The sequence below is a fragment of the Eulemur rufifrons genome, chromosome 20 (assembly GCF_041146395.1).
Source record: "Eulemur rufifrons isolate Redbay chromosome 20, OSU_ERuf_1, whole genome shotgun sequence".
NCBI lineage: Eukaryota > Metazoa > Chordata > Mammalia > Primates > Lemuridae > Eulemur > Eulemur rufifrons.
In genome coordinates, this window is record NC_091002.1 from 1,016,867 (window position 1) to 1,027,500 (window position 10,634).

The 10,634-nt window shown below is 49.9% G+C and overlaps 1 pseudogene; it reads left to right on the top strand.

The window, feature by feature from the left end:
• Positions 1-10,168: 10,168 nt before the first annotated feature.
• On the top strand, positions 10,169-10,260 carry LOC138401336 (small nucleolar RNA U13; annotated as a pseudogene).
• The last annotated feature ends 374 nt before the right edge of the window (positions 10,261-10,634 follow it).

Sequence of the window (10,634 nt, forward strand, 5' to 3'; positions counted from 1 at the left end):
AGGCAATCCCGAGGGGCAGAAGCACGACTTGCTGGGCACCTCCTCGGGCGAAGCGGTCGCGGTGGCTGGGTTACGTGGGGCCCAGACGAGTCTCTGGTTCTGGGAGCGGCACCTCCCCCACGCGACTCTCCTCTTGGGCCTTCACCCCCTCCCCCGCTCCGGCCCCAGGGGAGGGGAGGAGTGGGGGGCAGGGATCTTAAGCCGCCCCCCGCCCGCCACCGCCAGCTGACCCGTCCCGTGGTTGGCCCAGGGAACCCTAGAAAAACCCTTAAACCTGAGCTGCTGCCCCGCAAGGACAGGGGAAGTCAGACACCCCTCCCTGATGGAGTCAGATTTTATAACAATGAGATACTGAATGTCCGACGGGCCTAAGGCCAGGCAAGACAAAGCTTAACGCATATCTAGCAGGCCAACCGTTTACTGAACTACAGGGCACTTGAGTTTTGGGTAAACTGTCCAGTGGCTTGTCTGTGATTAGCAGACCTCCTTACCTTAACTGAAAACATGATGCAAAGCCTTTAGGCAGAGGTTCATTTATGTCATCAATTGCAAATCAAAGAATCTTTAAACCCAGCTGTAAACCTGTAAACACCGCACCCTCCCTCCCCCGCCCCCCCCAACTGCCAGATGTCCTGCCTTTTCAGCGCAGACCAATGTACCCCTTCCATGTTTTGATTTGTGATTTTACATGTAATTCCTGTCTCCCTAAAATGTATGAAGCCAAACTGTAACCCACCCCACCACAATGGGTCCGCTTGCTCAAGGCTTCTTGGGCGTAGCTCTCTGGGCCATGATCACGGCCGTTGGGCTCAGAATAAAACTCTTTAAATTATTTTGCAGTGATTTGGGGTTCTTTTCCATGGACGAGTCAATCGTGTTCACATTATTTTAGCCTTGGGAGCTTTTTCTTTTCTATTATGTCTGATCCTGATCGCTAGCCAGGTATTCATTCATATTTTTGGTTGGTGGTGGTGCTCAAGCTCGTCTTTGTACGTCCCAAATTGGCGAAAGCCACCGTGAATATATTTTACACCTTCCAAGAGCTAGCGCTTATTGCCGTATCATAACCACGGCTCGCAGCAATTTTTCTTTTTTTTTTTTAAAGCTGCTTCCACTTTCTACCTGGGTATACATACGAGTATACCCTTTAAATGAATGCTTGCATCGAGGAACCAGGAAGTGGTTTTTGTTGTTGTTGCTGTTGTTGTTTTCCCCCAGTCATTTATCTGCTCCTCAACCCTCATTATTTATCTCTCTCTCTCACACACACACACACACACACACACACACACAAACACACACACCCCATCTCTGTAGAAAAGCTCACGGAGATTGTTCATCCACCGCGTGCTTTCTGTTGACAGTATCTGAGACGATAAGGAGCACCATGCATTCTGTTCTAAGAGAAAAATTGCATATATCAGTATGATTATATTTTACTTCTTGTGTGAATTTAGTGGATCTCATAAAAGCTGATCTTGATTTTCACAGCAGAGAAAAGTGGGCTTCTGTTTTGGTTTTGTTTTTGTTTTTCTGGAGGGGTGGTGTCTTCACATAAGTGATCATCTTTACAAGTATGCTATATCCGAGAAATTTCAGAAAGCTGCAAAGAGTGACTTGTTGACAATGCTTGCATTGAATGATGTATCTGAATCTGTGAATCGAAGGGGTCAGCATCTGACCAGAAAGCACTGTTAGAGGAAGAGGGGTTTCGGGTCTTTTCCTAAATTGTATCTGCCTAAGGCGGAAAATATTTCTGTTTCCCTATGACATGGTATTTTCCTCACAAGCAGTGTTAATGGCTCCATATGACTCTAGACTGGCTGCAGAGCAGAGACTCCATGGTCTCCACTACTTGACTCTGTCTGTCCAAGAATGGCCTCCACAGCTCTCCTCTGTGAGATATCCACTCTCAGAGGTGGCACGGTATGGTGGGTAGGGGGATATGCTGGATTTTGAAAACTCAGAGTTTGAACCCCAGTGCTTTATTTCTTAGCAACATGAACTTTGTCAGATCACATCACCCTGCTGAAGCCCAGTCACCTAAAGGGTAGAAAATGCAATGGATAGATTGACGCTTCTCTTCTCTTCTCCTCTCTTCTTTCTCTCTTTCTTTCTTTCCTTGTGTCTTCCTGTCTCTCTCTCTCTCTCTCTCTCTCTCTCTTTCTTTTTGTCTTTTTCTTTTTTTTTCTTTTGACGGGCCCTCACTCTGTTCCCCAGACTAAAGTGCAGTACCATCATCATAGATCACTGCAACTTCAAACTCCTGGCCTCAAGCGATCCTTTCCCCCTAGGCTTCCCAAAGTGCTAGGATGCAGTTTTATTTTTATCTGTGACACCATGGGAGGAAATATCTTTTAGGGTCATAGGGTCAGAAATTTAGATCTCTTCTTTGAACTCATGGTAGCGGCTAACTGGGATTTTCAGTGTGTAAACGTAAGCCACTTGTAATTTCACCAGTACTCCCGTTACTTGTCATCTATTCAGGAGGTGAACTCTTCTCCCCCTACCATCTACTGTTCAAACGCGTTGGCCACAAGGATAATTTGAATATCAGATTCAGAGCACAAATAATTAAGGTCCTGTAGCGTTAATAAGTAAAAGGGGCCACACACAAACCTGTGGAAGTCTGTGTCCCTTCCAGTTTTTTATTTTGTTTGTTTGTTTGTTTGTTTTTGGGTTCCCCCCCCCCCGAGACTGAGTCTCACTCTGTTGCCCGGGCTAGAGTGAGTGCCGTGGCGTCAGCCTAGCTCACAGCAACCTCAAACTCCTGGGCTCAGTCGATCCTCCTGCCTCAGGCTCCCCAGGAGCTGGGACCACAGGCATGTGCCACCATGCCCGGCTAATTTTTTTCTATATATTTTTAGTTGTCTGGACAATTTCTTTCAATATTTTTAGTAGAGACGGGGGCGGGGGGGTCTCACTCTCGCTCGGGCTGGTCTCGAACTCCTGACTTTGAGTGATCCTCCCGCCTCGGCCTCCCAGAGTGCTAAGTTTACAGGCCTGAGCCAACGCGTCCGGCCTGTGTCCATTCTTTAATGTTGTGTGTTGCTCAGTTATGAAAAGGCAAGGGAACATAAAATCCGAGTTTTAGGGATGACTTATAGGCTCAGTATTCTTTTTTTTTTTTGCCTCCTCTAAGCCTATGTGAATATCAAGGAGGGTAAAAAATTCAGTGTTCTCAGTTCAGTGCCCAACCAACCCCTGTTTCCAGAGTAAAAATTGAGCATCCTATTACACCTTTATTTCCCTTTGGTATGCTAAGGCCCAACTCGGCAGAGAGGTCACTGTTTATTCTCTTTGCTAAGATCACATGTGCCATAGTCTGTCTGCTTTGTCTCCTTTAGGGGTAATCATCCAATCTTACCCGGGCCCCTCACATCCTCGTGACAATAGGCCTCCTTGGTTTACTGAAATAGAAAAGACCGGCTCATCAGCAATGTTTGATCGGTTGCTTCAGAAACAAATGTTGTTCTGCTTTCTTTACTATGGTTTTTTTTTTTTCCTTCTTTCTTCCGTCAGACCCAATCCGATATAGGTGGGAGAGAAGGTAACCGGAGCCTCTTGAAAAACCGAAGTGAACCAAAGCGAGCTCACAGATTCAGATAGAAATCAGGAGGAAGAAAAATTGAGAGATAACATGGATTTTCTGTCTAGCGGGTGTTCTCACACTTCAATTTTACCAGAAGCGTTAGGTAGGATGACGATGACGATAATTGTGACAAACACTATTCTCATTGGACAGATAAGGAGGCAGGCTCAGAGTGACGAGTAACCTGGGCCTAAATAGATCGCTAAGAAGCATCATAGTGTGTTCCTTGGTTACGCTGTTTTGTGAAGCTCAAAAAGTTTGGGGTGCGCGTGCGCGTGCGTCCATGTGCGTACGCAATCATAGGTGTTCTAGTAAAACGGATATGAGGTAGGATTTCCCATACCTTCAATGATTTCATGTCCTGCAGGAACATAATGTTCCGGGATCAGGTTTTTATTCTGCCTTCTGTGCCACATGCTCAACATGCCTGTGACTTTACAGCCGAGACTTGCTCAGGGGGAGCCCATTCTCATCTTCTGGGAGGTTCTGCTAATCTTTAAAAGACAAGGACATAGGAAGATGATCCTATAACAACGACTGTGACCACGATTAAAGGCTTACTGTTTACCACGCGTGCTTCTGTGGGCTTTGCCTGCATTTGCTTTTTCACTCTGCACAATATCCCTGTGGGGTAGGCACCATGATTTCTGCATTTGCAGATGAAGAGGCTGAGGCTCAAGAGGATGTATGACTCGCCAAGTTACCAAACACGGAGTGTCGTCCAGGTAGCCAGTCCAGGCCCCCCGGCTCTGCAGCCACTCTGCAATGCTGATTCTGAGCCTGACCGTTTCATCACTGGTGGCTCCCTGAGAACCTTGACTCGGCCCCCTTCCTCAGTTCACTTGGGAAACATATTCATGTGTGTGTATTTCTCTCCTTCCCTCTCCCACCCCCCCCCCCCGTTTTAGTTTTTATTATTTTGAAAAGTGCATAGAACGATAAAAACTTTAAAAGTAGGAAAAAGCTTACGGAACACATAAGGACACAGAGAAAGAAAATATCTGTGTACAACAGTGCAACGCATTTGTGTTTTAAGTCGTGGTGTTGCAAAAGAGTCCAAAAGTTTAAAAGAAAGAAAAACAAACAAACAAACAAACAAACAGACAAACAAACAAACAAAAAAAAAGCCAAACCACCATGGAAAAGTTTATGAAGTGAAAACACTTACAGTAAGCTAAGGTTAATGTATTATTGAAGAAAGAAATTTCTAAAGGTAAATGTCGTGTGGCCTAAGTGTCCAGGGTTTATGAAAACCTACAGTAAGTAATGTCCTAGGCCTTCACATTCACTCACCACTCACCGCCAACTCACAGACTCACCCAGAGCAACCTCCCGCCCGCCCTGCAAGCTCCATTCACCGTAAGTGCCCTGGCCAGGTGTCCCACTGCACAGAAACCTATTAGACTGCATTTCTTCCCATTACTATCAGTAGTTGTACATTTCTTAGGACTGTAGGCCTACGATACACCTCCAGGCATAGTTAGGGGTTGGGAAGAGGAGGGAAGAGGCCATTCTTCATTTATTAATTGGGTAGCATGGGGGCAGGGGAGGCAGTTTCCTCCTTCTCCCCCTCTTGTTTTTCTTTATTCCTCTCCCAGTTCCCCCTTCCATCGTCTCGATGGATTTGGATGAGACGTAGACATTTTCTACGTCAGGCCTTAATCATACCGAGGGAGCAGGAGAAAAGTAAGCCGCCTACCATGACACGATGGAATGGAAGTTTGTCAGCCATTGACTGCTGTGGCATTCCGACATTTAGTGTCTTCAGGACATTCTATATTTCTGCTATCCCACTAGAATATATCTCCTCGATCACTACTGTGTGGCCACATCCCAGCTGTTTCGTGAGCCACCCTCAATGTTCATGACGATGTAGTGTGGGGACTCCCTCCGTCTGGTGCCTTAAACTCGCACATTTGGGGTTTTGTATCAGGATAGCAAAGCGATCACCTTTAAATAACCTGGCTGGCCATGGTGGCTCATGCCCGTGATCCCCGCAACTTGGGAGGCAGAGACGGGAGCGTGACTTGAGCCCAGCAGCTGGAGACCAGCCTGGGTAACACGATGAGACCTCATCTCTACCAACAAAAAAAAAAAAAGAAAAATTATGGCGGGTGTGGCAGCATTTGCCTATAGTCCCAGCTACTCAGAAGGCTGAGGCAGAGAGGATCACTTAAGCCCTGGATTTGGAGCTTGCTGTGAGCTACAATCAGGCCAAGGCGGCCTGGGAGAGGACAGAGTGAAAGAAATCCTGTCTCAAAAAAAAAAAAAGAAAAGAAAAGAAAAGAAAAGAAAGAAAACAAGACCGATAACACAACACAACTTAGAAGACTTGGTGTTACCGAAAGCTCGGCCACTTGCCCACGAGGCCGAATACCGAGGACAAGCTGTTTGAGGAGGAAGGAAAGAGAGAGTCTATTTTGCCGGTAAAGGAGAAAATAGGGTAGACCTTCCCATCTCAAGCCTCCGAATTTCCCCGAACATAGGGCTAGGCAGAAATACAGAGCTTTTAATGAGGGGGGGAGGGGTTCTCAGCTTTAGCGTTGATTGTGGTTAATTATTTCAATCGTCCAGGCTCTGCCAAAAACAAAGCCTGTGAACTCTGCCGGCCGCCCACCTGGGGGGGGGGGGCGGGGCAGGGGACCACTTGGGAGTTTTAAGAAAAGATTTAACCTGCCTTGGGGACATAGGCCAGACTACAAGCTCCCAAAAGTGGTGGTGGTGGTGGTGGTGGTGGTGGTGGGGAGCGTAAAACGACAGAACGTCTTTCTGTCCTTTATTGGTTTCTCCTTTTTCCCCCCTAGGTGCCAAAAGACCTGAGACTGATGCCGAAAAGAAATAGGTACAGGCGCCCACGTGCACACACAAAGATATACGATCGAATACATCGTGTTGACAGTCGGGGAAACTGGAAGATGATGGGGAAGTATCACGAGCAACTTTGTATTTCTTCCAGGACAGGAAAATGGACACGAAGAGAAAAATTCATCGTTCTCGGCGTAGGATAAAAAGCCACATCTTGTTACTTAATATAATTCATTCTGTGATTTAAGTTTTTATACGATATGATATTCGATAAGCCTAAAACACAAGATAAAAGAGAAACAAACAAAAGGGAAAAAATAAAAATAAAAAAGACGACGGGCAGAGGCCTACGGTCCCGGGAGGAGGCAGAGAGCGGGAGGAGGGGCGCCTCCCGCAGACAACAGGGCGGGTGGGCGGAGACCCGCTAGAGGCTAGGGCTGCCCCGGGCGGGCCCAGAGCTGCGGGCCCGGGAAGAAGAGGGTGGGACCGTCCGGACCGTGCTCTCCTCCCCGCCCTCCACACCTCCCGGGAGTCAGCTCTTAAACTCCCAACGTCACCTGACTTTCCGGATCCCGAGGTCTGATCAAAGTGGCCGCTAGGTGACACCCAGCAACCGCTGCCGGTGTCATCCTGAAAAGAACGGACCCTATGACTGACGGGGGTGGGGCGCACAGTGGGTGGCCCGGCCAGCTCCCCTTCCTCCTCGGAGCGGATCGGATCATCTGGAACTTTATCCAGAGAGGAGAGAGTGCCCCTGGGTGTGTGCTAGAAGCCGGAGGGTTGGGGCAGGGACCTACCCAAGAGAGAAGTAGAGTACAGGGCGTTTCAGAGTTGACCCACTCACCATCTCGCCCTGGTCAATACAAGAGTGGCAATATCTGTCACCGTGGAATGAACACTTGGTACCGAAGACCTTTGTCTATGCTGGCCCCCGTATGCCTAGGGGGGGCATGTGGCCAGAATCTGACATCCTAAACGTCTTCGTAGAAAGAATTTGGGGGTGGGGGTGGGGGAGAGAGACAGAAAAAGAAAAGAGAGGGGGAAAGAAATGGCTGCCACAAAACTATCAGAACAGAGAAGCGACCGATAGGGCCTATCTGGTTAAGTTCTTTCCCTACCCAGAGAACGACTTGACGTAGCTGACGTCACTGCAGTCAGGCCACGTTCCGGTGGACACAGAGAGTCAGGGATAGAATTTCACGCTCGGCACTGTCTCTCGGGACAGCGGGAAGGTGGAGGGTGGCTGAGGGTTCTATGCTCCTTTATCACACACCGTCAGGTAGGTCAGGTAAAATTGAGGACAGATTTCCAGTGTTTCGAGAAAGGAAGAGCACTCGTGCAGGCCATCTATCTGTACGTGGGAGAGTGTCCCCGAAAAGTGGCTTTAAGTGCCGGGATGTGCCTAGGCCAAGAAGGTACACGATCCTGAGTGAGAATGGTCCGTCCCATCGAGTCAGTCGGTAGGAGGCCACCGGGTCGAGACGGAACTGCCCCCCCACCCGCCCCCCAGAGCAGACAGACTCAGAATGGAGTCACTCGGTGCCAGTGCCCTGCCCGGGTGCCCCATCATTCAACCGAACTGGGAAACAGGTGGGCTTTCCGACCCTCGGGAGGGAGCTTCACCGGCGGGCGGACAGATCAGAAGGGGCCCGGCTCCCTTGAGCGGGCAGGCTGGGGACGGTCGGTGGGGTCTCTTGACAGGAGGCACCACGGAACCCTTGAGGCAATGTCGGGGGCACCTATGTTGCGGTCCAAAGCTAGCGTCTGAGAAGTCGTCCCGAAAGCATGATGGCGTCAACAAGTCCCCTCCGTTCAAGAAACGAGATTCATTTCTAGAGGAGGGCCACCCCCGCGGGAGGACCGTAGGCTTCCTGTGGACATTCTCTTCAAAAGGCAATTCACTCAGCGGAGTGAAAATCGGAAAAATCGCTGTCCTCTGATGCAGCTGCAGAGAAAAGATGGCACCAAAATCAATGAAACACACACACACACACACACACACACACACAAACACACCTCCTCCCATCTGAACGAGCACTCCGGACGGTCACATAGGGAGAGCGACGGGCTCTCTTCCCCCCCTGTGGTTTTCTACCTTTCGTTGCGGTTTTTTCCCTCAGTGGATAGAGGAGGAGACACAGGGGGCTCAGCCGGCATGCGAGTGGGTTTATCATCCTCTGTGAGTATCAACACGCGACACCACCTAAGTGAAGGAACACACCGGTGTTTCATGTGATGTGGCTCAATGCCTGGCAGATACGAGCCTTTGCAGGCCTCCTCGTGATCGACAGGACGTCGCCTTGGACACGGACACATCTTGTCCCTCCCTCCCGAGGCGATAGGCGGTTCCGTACCTCCTCGGGGCCAGGGCACAGTCTGCCTAGGCACCTACAACACGTGTGGCAACAGCCTCGATGGCTCTGCCATGAGAACGAACTCCCGTGGCACGGGGGTGGGGTGGGGGGGGTCGGGTGCTGAAGAATTCAGCTGAGTGAAGGAATGCCACGGGATTCAGAGTGCCATCGGTGGGCTGAGAGGCGAGCAGGGCGGGCTTTGAAAGGGTAACATTCTCCCTGCCTTCCGTCTGGCTGTGAATACAGAACGTACACGCCAGGCGGGGTGGCTCACGCCTGTAATCCTAGCACTCTGGGAGGTAGAGGCGGGTGGATCGCTCAAGGTCGGGAGTTCGAGACCAGCCTGAGCAAGAGCGAGACCCCCATCTCTACTAAAAATAGAAAGAAACTATATATCTAAAAATATATACAGAAACAGTATCTAAAAATATATACAGAAAAATATTAGCCGGGCACAGTGGCGCATGCCTGTAGTCCCAGGTACTCGGGAGGCTGGGGCAGTAGGATCGCTTGAGCCCAGGAGTTTGAGGTTGCTGTGAGCTAGGCTGACGCCACGGCACTCTAGTCTGGGCAACAGAGTGAGACTCTGTTTCAAAAAAAAAAAAAAAAAAAAAAAATATATATATATATATATATATATACACACACACACACACACACACACACACACGTATATCCAATTAGCTGGGCATGCTGGCACATGCCTGTAATCCCAGGTACTCGGGAGGCTGAGGCAGTCTGATCGCTTGAGCCCAGGAGTTTGAGATTGCTGTGAGCTAGGCTGACGCCATGGCACTCTAGCCAGGGCAACAGAACGAGAGACTCTGTCAGAAAGAAAAGAAGAGCGAGAGCGAGAGAGCGAGAGAAAGAAAGAAAGGAAGGGAGAGAAAGGAAAGAGAAGGAAGGGGGGGGAGAGAGAGAGAGAGAGAGAGAGAGAGAGAGAGGAGAAAACTATTAAAAAATTCGGGACCAGATCCATCGGTCGGTACTCAGAAGCGTGACGATCGGGTGTTCCCGAGCACGTGTGAGATGTGTCTTCTCCCTGACGCCGCGTTTCCTCCACACACACATCACCCATCTGCCGTGGAAAAAAAGCAACAAAAAGAGAGAAAGAGATTAAGAAGGGAAAATGGAAACAGGGCAAAAGAGGAAGAAAGAAAGAAATTTCGAAAAAAAGAGACCAAAGTCACAGCGAGAAGGAAGAATACTGAGCCCAGAGCGACACCTAGTGACCACACCGTCACAAGCACCCTAGGGCCCCAATTCGCCAGAGACATCTGGTGGACCCCAGGGCAACATGTGGTCGACCCGGGGCCATGGCGTCTGCAGCCGATTCCCAGGCGGGCACACGAGCCCGGGGAAACTCATTCTCAGCGCGGGGAGGAGGGGAGGGGAAATAATAGCAAAGTCACACCAGATCCCTTTCTAGTTCATAAACGTGTTGATTGCGTGTTCACGCGCACGTGTGAGAAGGGCCTCCTGGTGTGTCGGCACGTCACCCGCGTGACGTGAAACCATGAATCCGGGGGGGGGGAGCGGAAAGGCGGGCAGGAAAAGGCAAAGAGAGAATAGATAAAATGAAAGGACCAAAAAGAAAGTCACACAGCAGGGTAGGGGAGTGAGAGCAAGTCGAGAGACTGCAGACAGAAACTCCGAGAGGAGAGGAATGCTCCGGAGCGCCCCCTCGCCCCGCGCGAGAAGAATACCGATCGCAGGGTGACCCCTAGGGGCAGCGAGGCCAGAGAGACCAAATCCGTCCCGAAGCCTCCCTGTCAGGATGACAACCACAGACCAGACATCTGGTCAACCACCCAAGGACCAGACATCTGGTCAACCAGCGAACCCATGCGGAGGCCGCATGCAGCAGCGACATCTGCACGACC